This window comes from Lipophrys pholis, assembly GCF_963383615.2.
Source record: "Lipophrys pholis genome assembly, chromosome: 10".
In the NCBI taxonomy this organism is placed as follows: Eukaryota; Metazoa; Chordata; class Actinopteri; order Blenniiformes; family Blenniidae; genus Lipophrys; species Lipophrys pholis.
Genome location: NC_137640.1, coordinates 22,919,782 through 22,937,900, shown reverse-complemented (window position 1 = coordinate 22,937,900; position 18,119 = coordinate 22,919,782). Strand labels below are relative to the sequence as shown.

At 41.5% G+C, this 18,119-nt stretch overlaps 1 protein-coding gene across 1 annotated transcript in view; it reads left to right on the top strand.

Annotated features, from left to right (window-relative positions):
• nr5a2 (nuclear receptor subfamily 5, group A, member 2) overlaps positions 1 to 18,119 on the top strand; it is a 71,546-nt gene that overhangs the window by 16,071 nt on the left and 37,356 nt on the right. The window lies entirely within an intron of this gene.

Below are 18,119 nucleotides of genomic sequence, written 5' to 3'. Positions count from 1 at the left end.
TCACCCCCCCCCCCCCCCCCCCCCATTGTTCCCGTCAATTTTGACAGCATTGTTTGCAGCAGCTCTACAGATCATCAATAGAATATTCTGCTGTTTATTCCAGTGCTAAATCTTTCACCAGATTCCCATTCAGTATTGACAAAAGTTTACACAGTCTATGAACATGTATCACATCCTCTATATTCAGTAGACCTTTGATATCCCTTTTCATGTGGTAGCTCAACACTGATACACAAAGCTATTGAGGGGCGAGCAAGGGTCCAGTCGTAGCTGCCACCGTTGTCTGTCCTGCTGCCTGATCAAAATTCAGCAGCCAGTTGTATTTATCCTGTAGATGACACATCTTTTTTCTTTTTTTTTTGACAATAAGCTTCAGGCACATTTCATACTAACAGGGCTGGAGTGTGAGGGCTTCATGTGAACTGAATATCATCTCTATGAAATATTCCTCAGATCTACGTGGCCACCCTCTGTGTGATGATGTCTAATATTCTGACTTCATGCAGGAGATTGAGTCACAACTGCAATGGATAGTAATTTGCTTTTTTTTCTATTATATATATATATATATATATATATATATATATATATATATATAGATTCTATCATGTCTCTCAAACACAGAGTAAATTATTTATCACAGCCAGTCCCAGATGACCAATGGTCCACCTATGCCTTATTGTAAAATAATTTCCACTCCTGTTCAACACAGAGCTCAAGGGAGAGTTTCTGCTGTGTGTTTGTGTGCTCCCAGCTTTATTTGTTCTGAATGAAGGTTAATGTTTGGTACTACATGAAAGCATTTGATTAGTCTGTGGTTCACCTATTTATTTTTTTTTTTCCTCTTGTCTGATTCCTTTTTTTTTTCACCCCGTTTGTTTCACACCACATTGCCAAAGGCTCAGCTGCATATTCATGGGCCTGTTGAAACATCCCCTCCAAATATATAATATTATTTCATTTTTCAAAAGGGAAAATAACAGATCAAATAAATGTAATATTAAGAACAGAGCCAATTACCGCATGGATAAGAGTCCTTGAAAAACGCATGTTGACATTTAGCATGCGCCGTGTCCCCACTATTGACATTTTTGAGATTTTTATTTGCATTCACACCACATGCATCCCGCACACACACACACACACACACACACACACACACACACACACACACACACACACACACACACACACACACACACACACACACACACACACACACACACACACACACACACACACACACACACACACACACACACAAAGGCCAGGGTGTGGCCTCAGCTAATTATTGTGTGTGGTTTGCCCATTAAATTCAAATGATCATTTTTTCTCTCCATTGTGAAGCCTCTCTATTTCTCACACCCTCATCCTAATTCAATTATCTCACCCACTTGTGTTTGTCACTCCCTGATTTGCTGCTGAATGAGCTGTCATTATGTTTGCCTAATGACTACCCATATTACAGGGGTTTAATATTAATTGAGCAGAGTGCTTGTTACAAAGGTAGAAAATGACCCGTGCAGGAGAATCCTCTTCCTCTGCCTGAAAAACCATCTCTTGGTTCTATTGCGTAGGCCTCATTGGTTTTTAAGGGGTGGAACTGTGTTTCATTCAAGTGAGGAAGATAATTAAACATAACGCACTTACCCTATTTTTTAAAGAGTCATCAAAAGCACAAGGGGGATTGACAAATAATGCGCTGGCTGTGGCGCTGACAGATTTTCCCACACACTCCACAGGCCTCTCCTCTGTGCTTGTTTGTAACTACTGGGGTGACTGCTGAGCAGAAATTAGTGCTGGCGATGACTGAAGAGCTCTCTCAATTGTCTAATACAGATATTGATCACACTTTTAGGGCATTTGGAAGTGTGGGGGGTTTATAATACGGTCTGAAATCTGCTGCTATAGATATGTATTTGCTGTATCCAGTAAAGTTTACCCTTTTTAATCTGTTTTGTAGCTCAGAGTATGTTTACTGTGTGGTGTGTGTATGTATGTAAAGTTATTAGTTACTTAGATTTAAAATTTGCTTTTATTTGAAGACAGAATTCACATTTTTTTCTTACAATTTAGCTTTTATTGTCTCTCATAGTGCGACTATTGTTTTAAAGTGTGCACATAGCTGTGTTGTTGTGAGTCAGTTTAACACCTGATTCACTTAATAATTTGGGCTGAAGTTCGTTGGATGTTATGCTGTGGTGCACGCATGTTATTTGAATGTATTAGATCAATCAATCACTCCCAGTTCAGTAAGCCTATTTTCCACTGCAAAAGCCTCTACCATACACCGTCCTGGAGGGCGGATACAATTTTCAGGAGTGATGCAAAACATGGCCTAGCAGCTTTTCTTGAAAGAACCGTCTTAATGATTGAATGAGAAGAACCAGCAACGAAAGGGCTAAGATATACTACTGGCAGGTAGACTTTTATACTGGAAAGATAATATTTATTCAGACGCTGTGAATACACAACAGCTACTGATGCAGCAGGGTTACATTGGCTGACAATAAATCCATGTCGGAGAGCAGAGCGGAGCAGAGGGACAATCTTTTCAACTATTTCATCTGCGAAAGTGACGAACTCATGAAAACTTCAGCCGTCGTTGCCGTGCCATTGATCACACAATAGTAATCCATTTGTAGAATGTTACTGTCAAAAGTAGTGGCATTACCACACAACGTTACGACTGGTAAACCATCTACCAAATAATACAATTCAATGCTTTTGAAACCATCCAGCCTCTGACTTCTCCTGGCAATACAGATCTGACTGTCAGATGTGAGGTCAAGCCTGCTACCAGAAAGACAGGAAGCAGGGCAGAATTAAAAGTTTGCCACAGGAGTAGTGTGTTGCCGTAGGAAGTTATAAATACACTTTCATCTCTCAGAAGCATAGCCACATTAAGACACAGACACCACTCACACATAACGCGGTGCCCCTCTCACTATTATTAGCTCCGTAAGAACAAAAGAATTTCTCTGGTAATAGAGCCAAGCTGGAAGGGTGTGTGCAAGGAGTCTGCCAAAAAGTGTTTAAAGATTTAGTTTCCATAAGTTGGCCTCGGTCACGGGACTCATAAATATTTAGCCATTAAGAGAACCTTCTAAAGAGCAGCCCCCTATTCTTTTCCAGTGTGGCACACTGCCTCTCTTTCACCCCCTCTTCCCCCCAGGGAATGAGGCATGACGTGAGGAACATTTATTTCTAACACCTTGGATCGCAGAAGTTGGGGTGGGCTCTCGCCACCAGTCTGCCTCGGTTATGATTGGTTTAACACGTCGACAATGAAAGGCAGGCGGGTCTGGTGTCCTGGTTTTGAAATCAGTGAAAATGTGACTTGATGAGAGAAGGTCTTGGCGCGGCTTAGAGGCATATGAGCACTTGCGGTTCTTTTATAAAATTTGATGTGAGTTTGAAGACAGGTGCATGTGTGAATGTGTGTTTCATTCATTCTGACCTATGGACATTCAAAATTGCAATGTATAGGCCAAGTCTTTTCTCCCTATACTTGAATCTAAATGTGTGTTTAACAACACATTCATGCTTGTCAAGATCTTTTTGAAAGAGTGTGCTTTAATTATACCCTTATCCTATAAATATAATATTTTGGGTCATTCATACAAACCTGTGTCAGAAAAACAGTTTTGTAATTGTTTTAGGTCTGTCTTGGTTGAAAACTATAAATTTTGAAGATGGCTGTTTTTAATCTTGTTTGACGAGCGTATGTTTTGTGACATGCTTTCAGAACAAGTGCAGTATACCCTAATAATGAGATGATTTTACATTTTGAAATAACACTGCATGGACGAATATATTTCAACTCGTATTATAAGTGTGAAAATGGAGGATATACTTTGTATAATGCATACACATGCATGCGTCTATGTTTTAATCGATGGATTACTGTGTTTGTGTGTCATTTCATAATAGTGTCCCATTTCCTGAGTGCGGTCAAATCAAGCGAAACAAATGCATTTGTCCCTCTGTGACATTTGCTATCACTGGGCTGGTACCCTGCCATCCTCCCCCTCCCTCGGCCTTCCCTGTCCTGCTGTGACCCCCCCCCCCCCCTCCCCCTTCACTTGCCCCATTGCAAACAGCCAGTCAGATTGTTTTTGTGGTTGTTAATCAACAAATCCACTGAAATCTAATTTAGGCATTTGATGTCCTTGAACAACTCACAACATTTAGCCTTTAGTGTGTGTCCATAAACTGTAGTTTCTCGATTTTACACATTTCCAATCAGTAGTAGCCCTTTAAATCACCTGCCAGTGTTACACAATATGTTTTTTTTTAAAATAATAATAAAAAGAAACAATATAAGATCTACCTTAACAATTCGGCACAATTGTTTGAGACATTCTCTTAAAATTTAAAGTTCTCTTGTTAAACCAAAAATAGAAGAGGCAGTAGAAGGGAAATGTGACACAACCTCCTATTTCCTTTTATTGTGTTTCTCTACCTAAAACAATAAAAAGATTAATTTTATTCAGTAACATATGAGCCGATCGTACCACACAAAAAATAAAAACACACGTTCCTTTCAATTTAGATATTTGGAAAATATCAATCTGAATGTAAACACAACAATTGGACAAACAGCATAAAGCTAAAGCGTAATTAATTTTGCTTTAATTCTAGAAATGTCAATACTTCTAAGTGCATTTGCACAATGTGTGTATCTGCATGCATTTTTGTTGGTGACTCACAATGTGGCCGGTCCAGTGCTGCCCGGTCCACCATTGTTCCAGCACGGGGATGGCTACCTTCACTCCCACCACCAACACAATGGGAAGGAGAATTCAGCAGGGCAATAGAGACTATTGATGATTCATATGTTTATATCTTACCTTCCTAACTGTACTCCCTTTTCACCAAAGCCACCGCACCCTCTTCTCTCTCTGCACCCTTTGTTATATAATGGATGTGGGTTTGGTGGTGGGACAGCAAGCACTGGTGTGTGTGTGCTGTCATAACATACAGAGGTTAATAACAGAACAAAAACACAAGGCAAACAAGTGCATTAAAGATGCTCTCGTACATTGATATTGTCATATATTGTCAGACTGTGATGTGTTATATTTTAGAATTATGTTCAAAATGTTTCTGCATTGTGAGCAGCTGTCCATGGACAGCAATTTTCATCACATCTCATATTGGCCCTTAAGAAGCTCCAATAACAGATGGCACAGAAATTATGACATTAATCTGACCTTGAATCCATTATTAAAAACAATGTATTTGTACCTTACCATGTCTCCAACCACTGAAAAATCGGATTTTCAGGGATAATTGAAATGATACGAGGGACTGACACAAATGTTTTTCACAATGTAGCAAAGGTTTCATTTTCCCCTACAAAAATAATTAATTTGTTGTATTTTTTGACTCATTGGATTTTCATGTAGTCCTGCAAATGATAAAGTTCAAGGTTTAAGTGTATTTGTCTGAATTGGGATACATTTGGATTAGAGGGAGACAAAGGGACAATGTGCAATGTAAGAATAAAACAATAATGCACACTAAAAATAAAGTTGAACCAAACAAATAGTTAACACACAGGTACAAATATATAAACAAGACAATAAGAGTGTATGTAAGAAGGAAGAAAATGAAGGAACAGTGTGAACCAGGCACAAAAATCCTAAAAATCCTCCAAACTTAGTTGAAAAAGACACAAACGTGATAACATCAGTTAAGAACTGTTCATCGAACCAATGTTGAAACATTGCCGTACTAAACATTCCATGGGCTCAGTGGATCTACAATCGATGAGGCCTTAGGGGCCTTTTTTGTGAAATTTAAGGGTTTCAAGCGGGACCACTAATGACACAGGTGTGAGTTTAATGTCTAGAAATAAACCAGATAAAAGTTCTAAAAATAAATCTGAAGAAAGGCCTTTGGCATGTCGCTGCATTGCAAGAATAAAACGTCAGTAGACAATTTCTCATGTGCCAACATACAACGGAGGAGAAGGCACTGCTACATCCCAACGTTGTGTAACTATATACATACATTTGACTCCATCCACTTGATAAATAAATTATGAAGTACAGAGTAAAATAGCCATGACGTTTCAAAATGGGAATTCACTTTTTATTGTGGCCATCCTGGGACAGTTGTTTGGTGGCGAGCCAGACAGTTTTTTCTTTTTTGTTGGTGCATTTCTGTCTGTTTCCTTTATTTCATTTTATTTTTTTTTCTGCTCTGCATGTAGCAGGAATGGCAAAAGCAGAACTGAGGGCCATTATGTTGAGGAGGAACTGTATTAGAAGTCTTGTTCCTTGGGAAAGCTCCCAGCTGAGATGGGACGGCCATATTGGATAAACAGATGGCGGGGGAGAGGAAAGGACGGGCAAGGAGAACGGAGGTGAAACAAAAGAGGGGAGATTAGAGAAGAGATGAGTAGAGGAGGAATGTGAGGAGACTGGGGCAGAGGGAGAGGAAGGGAGAAAAAGGGAACAACAAGGAAGAGAGAGCAGAGAGGAGAGGAGAGGAGAGGAGAGGAGAGGAGAGGAGAGGAGAGGAGAGGAGAGTGACCTCTGTTGCAGGTCATTTCCCAGATCACCTTTGTCTCATTTGCTCTCCGATGTCAACATCTACAGAACTAAAGCAAATGGATCATTTCAAGGGCCTGGTTGCTCTGTTCAGGGGCAGCAAATTAGGAATATCATTAACTTATTTGCTGGATATAACATAACATTGTAGAATTTATTTTTAATTTTTAAATCATGTCAGTATGTATTTCTATAACATTTCAAAAAAATATTATATGTATGTATGTACGTATGTATGCGAAGATATATCTAGTTTTTTAGTGACAGCCTTTTTTAAATAACAGCAAATTACTATAATTACAAGTGAACAAAGTTATATTAAAGTGTCATAAAAGTCAAATATTAAATTACAATAGTCAGAAAGATAAGATGAGGTGTAAAAATTCATCTTCAATTAGGAGAGCTGCTGGTTTTTAAGGGGAAAAGATTCTTCCTCCCAAAGTAGGTCAGTAAGAGTTTTATCACGTTTGCCTTTAGTCACAATTTCCTTGGTGACCATATCACATCGTGTTTCCAAAGCTTTACTGATGCTGACTATCAGTTTATCCTGTATTGGTGGTATATTTTCCTGAAGAAGACCATGCTTGACTGAATTAAATGTATATTGAAGGTGACACCAAGGCAGCCTGACCTCCTTGTCTCTGTAAGAGTTTATTAGATGTTCAATTTTTCTATCATTGCTATGGATCACTGGACACTCTTTAGGCCTGACAGCAGCTCCGTGAAGCCACAGTGCAAATGGGAAGTCCACCCAGAGTGATGAACCTTTGGCTATCTAATTCATATCTATTTAAATTTCTAAAATCTTGTCTCAATTTTTTCTTATTTTCAGAGATATATGCGGGACACCCTTGCTGTCATCTGACATGTTGCAGACAGGTCCATTTTTTGTAGCGCACTTCAGTTTGGTCAATCGTTATCCTCCAACTCAAATTCTAAAATGTCTTAAACCATCACAAAGTCCACAACTACACACACACACACACACACACACACACACACACACACACACACACACACACACACACACACACACACACACACACACACACACACACACACACACACACACACGGCACACAAGACAAGCATTACAAGCAGTGGAATTATTTACAGAGCCTCATGCTCGTCTCTCGTCCGACTTATTTGACTCTTTTAAGCGGCAGCATGTCAGTCAATCATATCGTATGACAGATCCCCAAGGTGGGGCAGGAAAGGGAGGGTGGGGAGCCGATGTTCACATCTCACACCGAAATATTCTCCACTTATAGATTTACCTGAGTGAATAATGTAAGGTCCTCTGATGCGCCCCACTCTACCCTGCTGCATAATTTCACCCCCTCCTCACCTGCCCTCCATCTACATCCATAAATATTACATGAATTTACTTTGGTGAAATTATACTTACGCCACCCACCAGCACCGTTCAGACTGGAGGCTCTTTTTTTTTACAATCACTGTTAACACACACACACACACACACACACACACACACACACACACACACACACACACACACACACACACACACACACACACACACACACACACACACACACACACACACACACACACACACACACACACACACACACACACACACACTCAGAGCTCATCCAAACACATTTTTTTCCCATGACCTATCCAGAAGCAGTTTAATTTTCAAGGTGCATGTGTGTGTGTGTGCGTGTGTGTGTGTGTGTGTGTGTGTGTTGAAAAAGGGTGGGGGTGCTTTGCCCCAGCTCTGTGTTGACCGGTGATTGCACCTCCCCTTTTTTTCTTCACACCTCATAACTGAGTGGAAATTAATAAGCCGTTTTAGGCGTGATCTGTGAACCCTGGGAAGTGGTATATCTATACCACACTCCAGCGCGCACACACACACACACACACACACACACACACACACACACACACACACACACACACACACACACACACACACACACACACACACACACACACACACACACACACACACACACACACACACACACACACACACACACACACACACACACACACACACACACACACACACGCAGACGCTCAGCGATTCAGAGCCTCAGGCTGCAATGTCTGTCTTGTCACAGAGGTCAACGGTCCCCCTCTGCAACAACCTCCCCTCGACACCCCAATCCTGACAAACTGCAGGCGTGATGGGGTCGGTGTTTGCACGTGGTTGGCAGAGATTTGTAACCGTGTCCCTGGTCCGCTGCATTTGAATTGTTCTGCAGGTCGTGGTACAACCCCCTCTCAGCATCCACTTATGTCCTATTGCATGTTGGCTTTTCTTTAAACACAAGGAAAGACGGACAAAGAAGGACAACCGAGCAAAAAAAGAATAAATCAAACAGTATCAATAAAGCAGGCATTAAAGCTTCTATCTAAGAGTGGCGAGATGTGACGTAAGACTGAAAGTGGACATAATGAGAAAGACAGATTGAAATCATTTCTGTGGCCATGAGAAAAAGAGGACAAACTCACAGTTGAAGTTAGAGACAGTGACAGAGAGATGAACCCAATGATGATGAAGACCAGAAAAAGAAAAGAAGAGAGACAGTGTGAGAATGAGTTGGAATACGAGTGGGACATAATGAAGGACACTCTGAGAAGGACAGAATGAGGGAAATAATATGAGGGGGGGGGGGGGGGGGGGGGGGGGTTAAATGGGAAGATGAACAAGGGACTGTGAGAGGCAACGACCAAGGGCAAGAGGGGGAGGAGGAGAGGGGCACTGTGAAGGACAACAGGGGAGGGTGAAGAGAGGACCGGTAGGTTGGCGGGGTTGGATGGGGGGGGGGGGGGGGGGTGTAAGGGGGGAACAGGTGGAAGGTTAATGGGCCTGGAGCGGATCCACCAGACGCTCTTGGGCTTGATATATGGGCCCAGGGCCTGGCGCGGGGCGTAGGCTTTCAAAGATATATTATTTCATTTGAGGAGCAGCACCATTCTGGCCGACAACATAGCCCCCCCCCCCCCCCCCCCCCCGCCCCCCCCGCCCCCCCCACCCACCCACACACCCACACTCACACACACACACACACATTTCCAACAACACCCCCCACAGTCCAGCACTTGTACGGTGATAGATGACACACACAAACACCCCAACACACACACACACATGCACAAATGGACATACAGTATTGTCGTCCCCCAACAGATCACCCATCTCTACTGTACAGACTTTTTCTTGGTGTTCAATTATTTCAGCTTTGTCTGTCAGTTTCTTTCTTTCTTTCTTTCTTTCTTTCTTTCTTTCTTTCTTTCTTACCCCAGCACCCCTCCCCTCGTCTATGAACCTTTCCCTTCAGGCAAGTCTGATGGCTGTCTGTGTGTATGCGCGCGCGCGTGTGTGTGTGTTATTTTAAGTTGCTATTTTAGTGGTAACAATATCTGTTTGATCAGTCGCGCCGGGTTGCAGCAGGAGTTTGGGGGATACTTACAGGAAGGGAGAGGGTGGTGGGGGTTTACAAAGGCCTCTTTTCATTCATAAATTATTGACCGTCACGCAAGGCATCACTCCTTTTTTCATAAATACTGTAAATCGGCCCTCCTGATTTTTTTTTTTCCAATACTACCAATACCAAAAGGATAAAGTCACTTTTTGGATCAGTTTTAAAAACATTGTGTGTGGCCTGTCAGAACAAAAATTACATGAATCATACTTGACGGAGACAATCCTCCACCTTGTAGGCTGCAGACTGGACTTCTTGAATAAATATGTCCGTACCTCTGCAAGCCCTTCAAACTGTGAAACTAAGGTGTAGCAGGTCCCTTCGGTGAAACTTGCAGCAATTCCCATTTTTACTCTCAGCATTAGTGGGATAACTGTTCATGTGTTGAGTATGAAACTCTTTCGGCGTTTCAATTTATTCCCCGGTATTGAAAAAAGTCATAATTTTTCTACAGCAGCTTTGTAATTTCACTGCGGGTAATCACTTTTCTGACAGATATCACATTTTCCAATGTTCTGCTCACATCCCCCGATGGTCGTAGACTGAGCTTGAAGATACAGCCATTCCAAATACTAGAATGATCCCATAGGTCCATTCCCATGGGACGGCAATGGGCCGGAAGGAAGAACAGGAAACTTGTTAAAAGAGAAGATTTAAGGTCGCTCTTCCCAGAGGAGCGGCAGCTTTAAGGAGACAACGGGGGTTGGGAGGTTTAACATGCGCAAAGTCTGCTCATCTACTTGTTGCTTTGATGAGGGATGAAAGGCTGTCAAGAAGTACAAGTTTACAGAGCTCAGAGCAATGATAGACTCAACTGTCCTCAACAACATTTCCTTATCCTATTACTTCTTCTTTCACTTTTTTTTTTGTTTTTTTTTGTTGTTATTTCAACACATCTAAAAAAAAATCCAGACAGTATGTGAGAACTGTGAGGAAACATAGACAAAACAAAACACTGCAGTTGTCGACAGGTTATGTTAATTGAATCAAGTCTCTTCACTCTCCCACTAAACCTCTGGAAAAGGATGTTTATTTTTCTAACTTCTGTCCAGCTCTGCATTTCACCATTTAACCCGCCGCTTCAACCAGCTGAACAAAAACTGCCACCACCTCTCCTCTAGTTTTTTATTTTTTTATTTATTTATTTTTATTTTCAAGCGAGTTAACACAACCTGAATCGCATTTGCGAGCACTTTGGGCATTCAGCGGGGGGAAAGAGCAGGTTGTGTTAAAGTCTTGTCTGTAGATGATCAGGGTAAAAGCCTTTTTTATTGGCAGGTCATGCAGCTTGTTAGGATGGCGACGCAGGTGACTACGCTGTGCTGTTAGCCTCTGTGGCCCCCTGAACTAATATAGTTGTTCTTTCACAACTTGGCAACTGACAGTCAAATAAGTGTGTGTGTGTTTGGGGGTGGGGGGTGGGGGGTGACAGAGAAAGAGGGGGGAGGGAGCGGAAAGAAAGATCGAATGGAAACAAAATGTGAGGGAAGACAGAAATTGGGTAAACAAAGTGAATACGGGTTCTTGATTAACTTGGTAGGGTTGCTAACAAATCAACTCAGCAGAGTGCAAATGAAAAACAAAAAAAGTATAAAGCAACTTGTGTCCTCCTCTTTTGAGCTATGCTTATAGTAATGGACCATGTTAAATCTACATTTCTCGCAGGGACCTCTGCATTGCAGCAGAAACCCTTCAATAATAATAAAACCCAATAACAACAAATAAACACATATATTACACATATATTATATATTCTGGCTGACTGGGTTACTGAAGGTGGCAAAGTGCTGGCAGAGGCGTGGCAAATATACAAACAGAAGTGCTGGCATTTTGCTTCTAAATAGCTCCGTGCTATTGGATTTCCTGGAGGTCAAAGGGGCCGAGGTGTGGCTGCTGCAGCCTTACGCCGACCCTCAACCTCTAAACTAAATTCACCACGCAAAACTATGCAAACGCGACAGCTAATTTATCTTTCTGTCTCATGCCAGCCTGAGTTTCATCTTGGTGAAACAGACTACATTGGAGTAGTCATTGGGACTGAGAGTCCAGTATCCCGTTTCCTGGGAATTTTTCTTTAATGTGGCTAACTAACTTAGAAGTATTTCACTTCTTTTATTATTCAGGTTACTTTTTTGTTCTAAAAATGTTGAAACAATAAAAAAGTTATTCTAAATCAAACTTGTTTGAATACTTGGTTCTGCAAAAACAAACAAAGTAAGTAAAATGATGTGTATTAATCACATAGTCCACTCATAAGATGCCCCGATGTTCTTATGTTCCTGTGTTGCGTGGCCTCAATTATCTGCCAGTAATCCGTCCTGCATAAAGGTTGTGCCTGTGTCTGCTGCTTTCGTCACCAGGCTGTCAACAGTTGTCGCCCAATGTCTATTTCTGATGCTTATTTACGGCCTGTCTATTCCGAACGGGGAGCGGGGAAGCTTGGGGGGAGTTGGGGGTGCGAGAGACAATAGATGAGACTGTAGTGGAGCAAAGTCGACAGCTCACTGGCTAGTTTTACACTTAAAGAGTTGCGGGGTATTTATATTCAACTGGTAAGGCGGGTGATTGAATTTGCGTGCAGTTCATAGGAGTAACACTAGACGTTGTGGTTGTGTTGTGACGACGGGCGAGAAATTTCAATGGGGCCGCACGCCAAACAGCAATCCAGCCGAGAAAATGGCTTTCGCCCTCGCCGACAATGTAGGACAAAGACACCTGTTCCCTATCCCGATTTTGGGCGTTCCTTTCTTTGCTGGTTTTAATTTTCATCTTGCTCTTCGTATTTCTCTTTCACTCCACCACGATTTTTTTTTTTTTTTATTGCTCGCACACCATTCCTTCTTCTTCACCTTTCAATCCATCAATCTGTTTCTGTATTTCTTACCAAATGCCATAACTGTAATCCTGGCACGAGCCACGGATAAACGATTCCATATATGTGAAATAAAGGCATGGCACTAATAATAGCCGTTGCAGGCCTGCGTTCTTTTCGGATTGCGCCTTCTCAGAGGGGGATAAAAAGAGGCTTTTCAAGCAAGCTGAAACAATGACGGGTAATATACCCGTGTGGTGAAAGGGAACTTGTTGAATAAGGCGTTGACAACACCTTTAACCCTCTTAAAACAAACCAGTCGATGTTAAGCAAAATCCAAAAATCACAACGTTTTCAGGTGGGAGGCTGTACTCTCACCTTCCCTTAAGTCACTGCCTTTTATACAATATGGTGTACTCCCCTTCCAATCAGGATCAGCAGAACCAGTCTGCCTGCAGCAACAATGCTATAGAGAGACATCTTTTTGGTAATCCAGATGCAGTCATGGCAGTTTCTGTCAGACAAGGCCTGGAGATGCACTTCAGGGAGAAGTGAGGCCCCATCTGTTGTACAGCGTTGCGGTTTTTGATGCCTCATCTTCCTTGTAGTTCGACAGTTTACATATCACAAGAGCTCTGGTAATGCTCAATTAGGTAATTCGGATATTTAATTTATGCATCAAGAGCTGTGATCCCAATGATCTCTGGAGCCGTGCCACAATTGGATGTGGATTCACAGCTGTTTGCTCTGAAACCCACCAACTAAAGCCGCCTTGCAAGCTACCCAAAGGAGAAGCAAAAAACAAAGATCCCAGCGACTCAAACGCTAATGGGAATATGTGTCTCCCACCCTCTCAGACAGAAAGCATCGCCGCATCAGTCTCTGCATTTTAAAGCAGCTCCAGACTTCCACGCTGTGTTAAGGTATATTGCCTGTGTGTCTCGGTGGGTATACGTATATGTTTGTTTGCCAGAGTTGAGGAGTCTTCTGTTCTGAATAATACAAAAGGCTTTAGCTTGATGTCTTGTTTGTTTTCCCCTTTTTCTTGTCATGTCGTAATGCACCTGACAACCAGTCAAGGATTATATTCAGATTTTTAACCGTCACTCTCATACATAAGCCCATGCAATTGTGCAAAAAATTAATTAAAAATCGATGAAATGAACCTAAAACCCTAAATATTAGTCACACAAAAAAGTTATAGCCATCAACTGCATACATGCAGAGTTGTTTTCTTCAGCTCTACATAATGCATCACCTCCACCGCCCTTTCGCACTCAGTATTAAAACACCAAGTCATAAATTGCAGCATTACCTCAAACGGTGATTGCGCAGCATGAGAATCCAATTGCTTAGGCTTAATGCCGAGGAATCGCTTGGCAGATCAGTTGTGTGGACTGAGGGAAATCTGTGGAGGGAGTGCTGATAGATCGATAGGTTTTCTATGATCAGTATTTCCTAGCCAGGAATCTCATTGATGGTCTGCGAACACTCGTCAGTCTACATTTGGAAGGCATGCATTTTATCTTTCTGCATTTGATAGAAAAAGGAAGTAAGCGCACGCAGTGGCAGGAAGGGGAAAACAATTTGTGTGTCTGGAAGTGCACGTATTTGGGTATTGACACTATTGTTGAGTATGTGAGTCTGTATGTAAGTATACAGGTCTTTGCATGATTTCATTCGCGCGCGCGTGTGTGTGTGTGTGTGTGTGTGTGTCTCAAAGAGGAAGGGTTACTTTTGGGAGATGCCATTCCCTTGGCTGCTTGTGTATTAGCGGTCTAATGTTCATGTGAATAATTGATTAGGGCCTCTCTGTGTTTTTGATAATTAGTTGATAGCTTCTTAGCTCTAAGCCCTGAGATTGTGTGTGTGAATGTGTGTGTGTGTGTGTGTGTGTGTGTGTGTGTGTGTGTGTGTGTGTGTGTGTGTGTGTGTGTGTGTGTGTGTGTGTGTGTGTGTGCGTGTGTGCAATGGGGGTAGGCTATCTACTTGTTAGGTATCCTGGAAACAATAGTGTAAAAAAAAACAAAAAAAAAAACGTAGTGCCTATTGCCTCTAAGCCATGCACTGATGGATTAACGTTCCTCAGAAATTAGACAACAGTACATACATTTCTTTCTCACAACCCACTTTTTTTTTTTCCAGAGTTTTCATTTCTCAGTTTTGATCTCACAGTTGTATTTCTACATCCACTGCATATGTGGATTTATAAGGAATGCTGTCAGACATTACCTGGAAGAGTTGCTTTGGGCATGTCTAGAAAGACAGGCTTGTAGTAACTGACAACAATAAACATCGCATGCATGAAAAGGTATCCATTGAAATTCATGTGTAGCCTCACACTAGCCCATTCTCTTGCCTTATTGATTTTCCTATCTTTCATATGCTTATGCATCAAGTAAAAACAGAATAGGAGAGTTTGGGCATGCTTGGTTTATCCTCAAATCCCTCCACTGATATCAGACAGAGGAGGGTTTGTTGCCATCATCAGCGACCTTGAGAAAACAAGACGTTGCAACACATAGGTCCACAGAGATACTTTGTTTTTCCTTCCTCATGAATGTAGTGCCACTCTTCTTTCACATTCTCACAGATGTGTGTGCGTGCCTCCACTGTCACGTATATGTGTCTACATGTTTGTTGTGAGTAAAGCTACAAACCTAACCTTACATGTCACCATGCATTATTTGTCTTTTACCTGTACTACCTGTTGTATCACTCTTTCGTGGTTGTGTTCTTTCTTATATTATTTATCCATCATTTGCATATTCATTAGACACTCTGTTTGGCTACCATATGTAGAATTATTGCATTTCCTGTAGTTGACCTGAACATTCAGAGCATGACAGCCATTATAGATGAATGTCTTTTCTCATGGTCAGCTCAACAAGGCTCGGGGAAAAAAGCTTGTTGTACGGGATGAAAGAGCAGAGAGATGAGGGAGGGAGAGAAAGAGGGCAGAGCCGATTAGTGGATGTACTTTTTGTCTTTTGCTCGCTGCCGCGAGTCTGGAACAAAAAGGAGAATTGCGGGATGTGAAGACGAGGCGAGGGAGAGAGGGCACAGTCAATCGAATGTGTAGTGTTCTCAGGGTCAAAGGTCAGCCTCCAGTGTCTGTTAATGTGGTCATCGTGGGAACCGATCAATCTCAGTGCCTCAGCATTATCGATTAGATGCTGGTGCCGCGCGCGCGCGCACGCACGCACACACACACACACACACACACGCACACACAATACGGCATTAATTCATTCTTCCAAAGCCATTTTTGCTTTTAACCCAGTGCACAGTGAACACATATGCAATGACACGTCATCCATTTATGATTCTTGCTCGAGCCCTTTCATAATGCTTTTACAATGAGAGTGAGTCATGGTCAAATTAATATGTGAATGAATACTACAGAATTGACAAAACAGTATGAATGTAATTTAATACAATAAAGTGTATTATAAGATGATTGCTCGAAAAGAATAACAATATCTCTGACTGTATTTGAATGTCTTGCCAGTGGCACAAATACCACATTGTGTTACATCAAACTTACCTGAGAGTTTCAACCGATAGGACACATGCTAGAATACTTTAAGCGAACCTATTGAAATGTGATTTTGATATTAACCGCACCCCTTAAGTCCATCATTGCAAGAAATTTCACATAAAATGATAAAATGCATTGCCTTCATCAGATATGACAAAAACAGAAATAAGTTATTCATGTTTTTTTTTTACAATGTAAAGGTTTTTACCATCCTGAAGCCATCAGACACGGGCCCTGAACATACATGATGATATAAAGTGCTTTTGTTTAGTCTTGAACATTAGTTACTCACACGCCATTCCTAATTAAGCGAAATGAAACTGTTGACCAGGTGTCAGGCATCAGATCTCCAAACTATAATCCCATAGATCTGGCTCTTTCAGTGGCTGTGAGTTACATGTTGTCGATTTTGTTTACTGCTTCACTCCTTAACCGAAAACATTTCTCGTAGTCTGTATGTCAGGTCTGTGCTGCCTGTCTCTGTTTTGACTTTAGACGCACAACCCCGGTAAACCTACAGCACTCCCTGAACCTGTCTGTTTAAACAACAAACAATTTCTGCTGCAATTTGTGCGCTAAAAGCAACTGACTGTAGAGCAAAATGTGTTCCTAAAAGGAAAGACTCATACAATCCCGGTATCTCTTTGGTACCGTTTGCATCAAAGGGCACAGAGAGTATGTACTGGTACGCTGGAAATACTATGGTTGACCTATTGCTAGATGAATGGACAGTACATTAAATTCACGAAAGCGAGCCACAGAAACTGATATAATGAAACAGCCTTTTTGCACAAAAAGCTTTCTTTTTTTTTCTTGAAGTTGGGTCGAATCACTCACAGCCTGCTGTGTCTTTCGTGATATTTTCCGAGCTCACAGATGGCCTGTGGCATCTCCATGGCTGTTAAGAGACATAATAACAGTGTAGGATTTCTGTGTGTGCTCAGTTGGAGATAAACCCAAAGGCATTCTCCACTACCTGATATGTTGGATTAGAGGTACACGCAACCAACAAACAGGTGCCAGTGACATGACATGTTGATAAGCATTCGCGCAATGACATGCACACAGTTTGACATACTGTCACAACCTTCTGCAAATCTCATGAGAAAAAGGGAGAAAACAGCCCGTTTTAACTGAAAATAAAATTAAAGAAAGGCAAGTGCACTAAAGTTAGATAATAATTTACAGTGAGTATTTAAAGAGACTATATGGTGTAAATTGTGCTCAAGTATGAGTAAAATTCTATGAAAAACACTCACAAATTGAGAACGAAAGAATACTGCTTGATTACAGTAATGTCAGGATATTTAATACAGCATTTCCAGCTCTGATGAGGTCAGAGTAAGTCTTTTTTTTTTTTTTTTTTTATAAAAAAGTTTCAGTGGACAACAATGGTGGATGTACAAAATGTACAGGTATGGTCTGTGCATTAAGACGACTGTCCCCTAAATGTGCTGCATGTCATGCTTTTCAAGCGCAAATGTCACTAATCCACATGTTGACTCATTTAACTGAAACAACACCAAGAACACATTAAGCTACAATAAATGTTTCCATCAGGATTCGTTTCCTCATGTCTGTAGGAAATCAATTTAGACTTTATTCATCCTCATTACTTGCTGCGAGTGGGGATTCACAGAGTGAGCGCCCTGGAAAACATTCATCCTGAAAGTTGGATCACATGTTGAGCCAAATGGCACCAAACCAATACGGGAATGAGTCGCCAGCAATGAATTCTGGTTGCT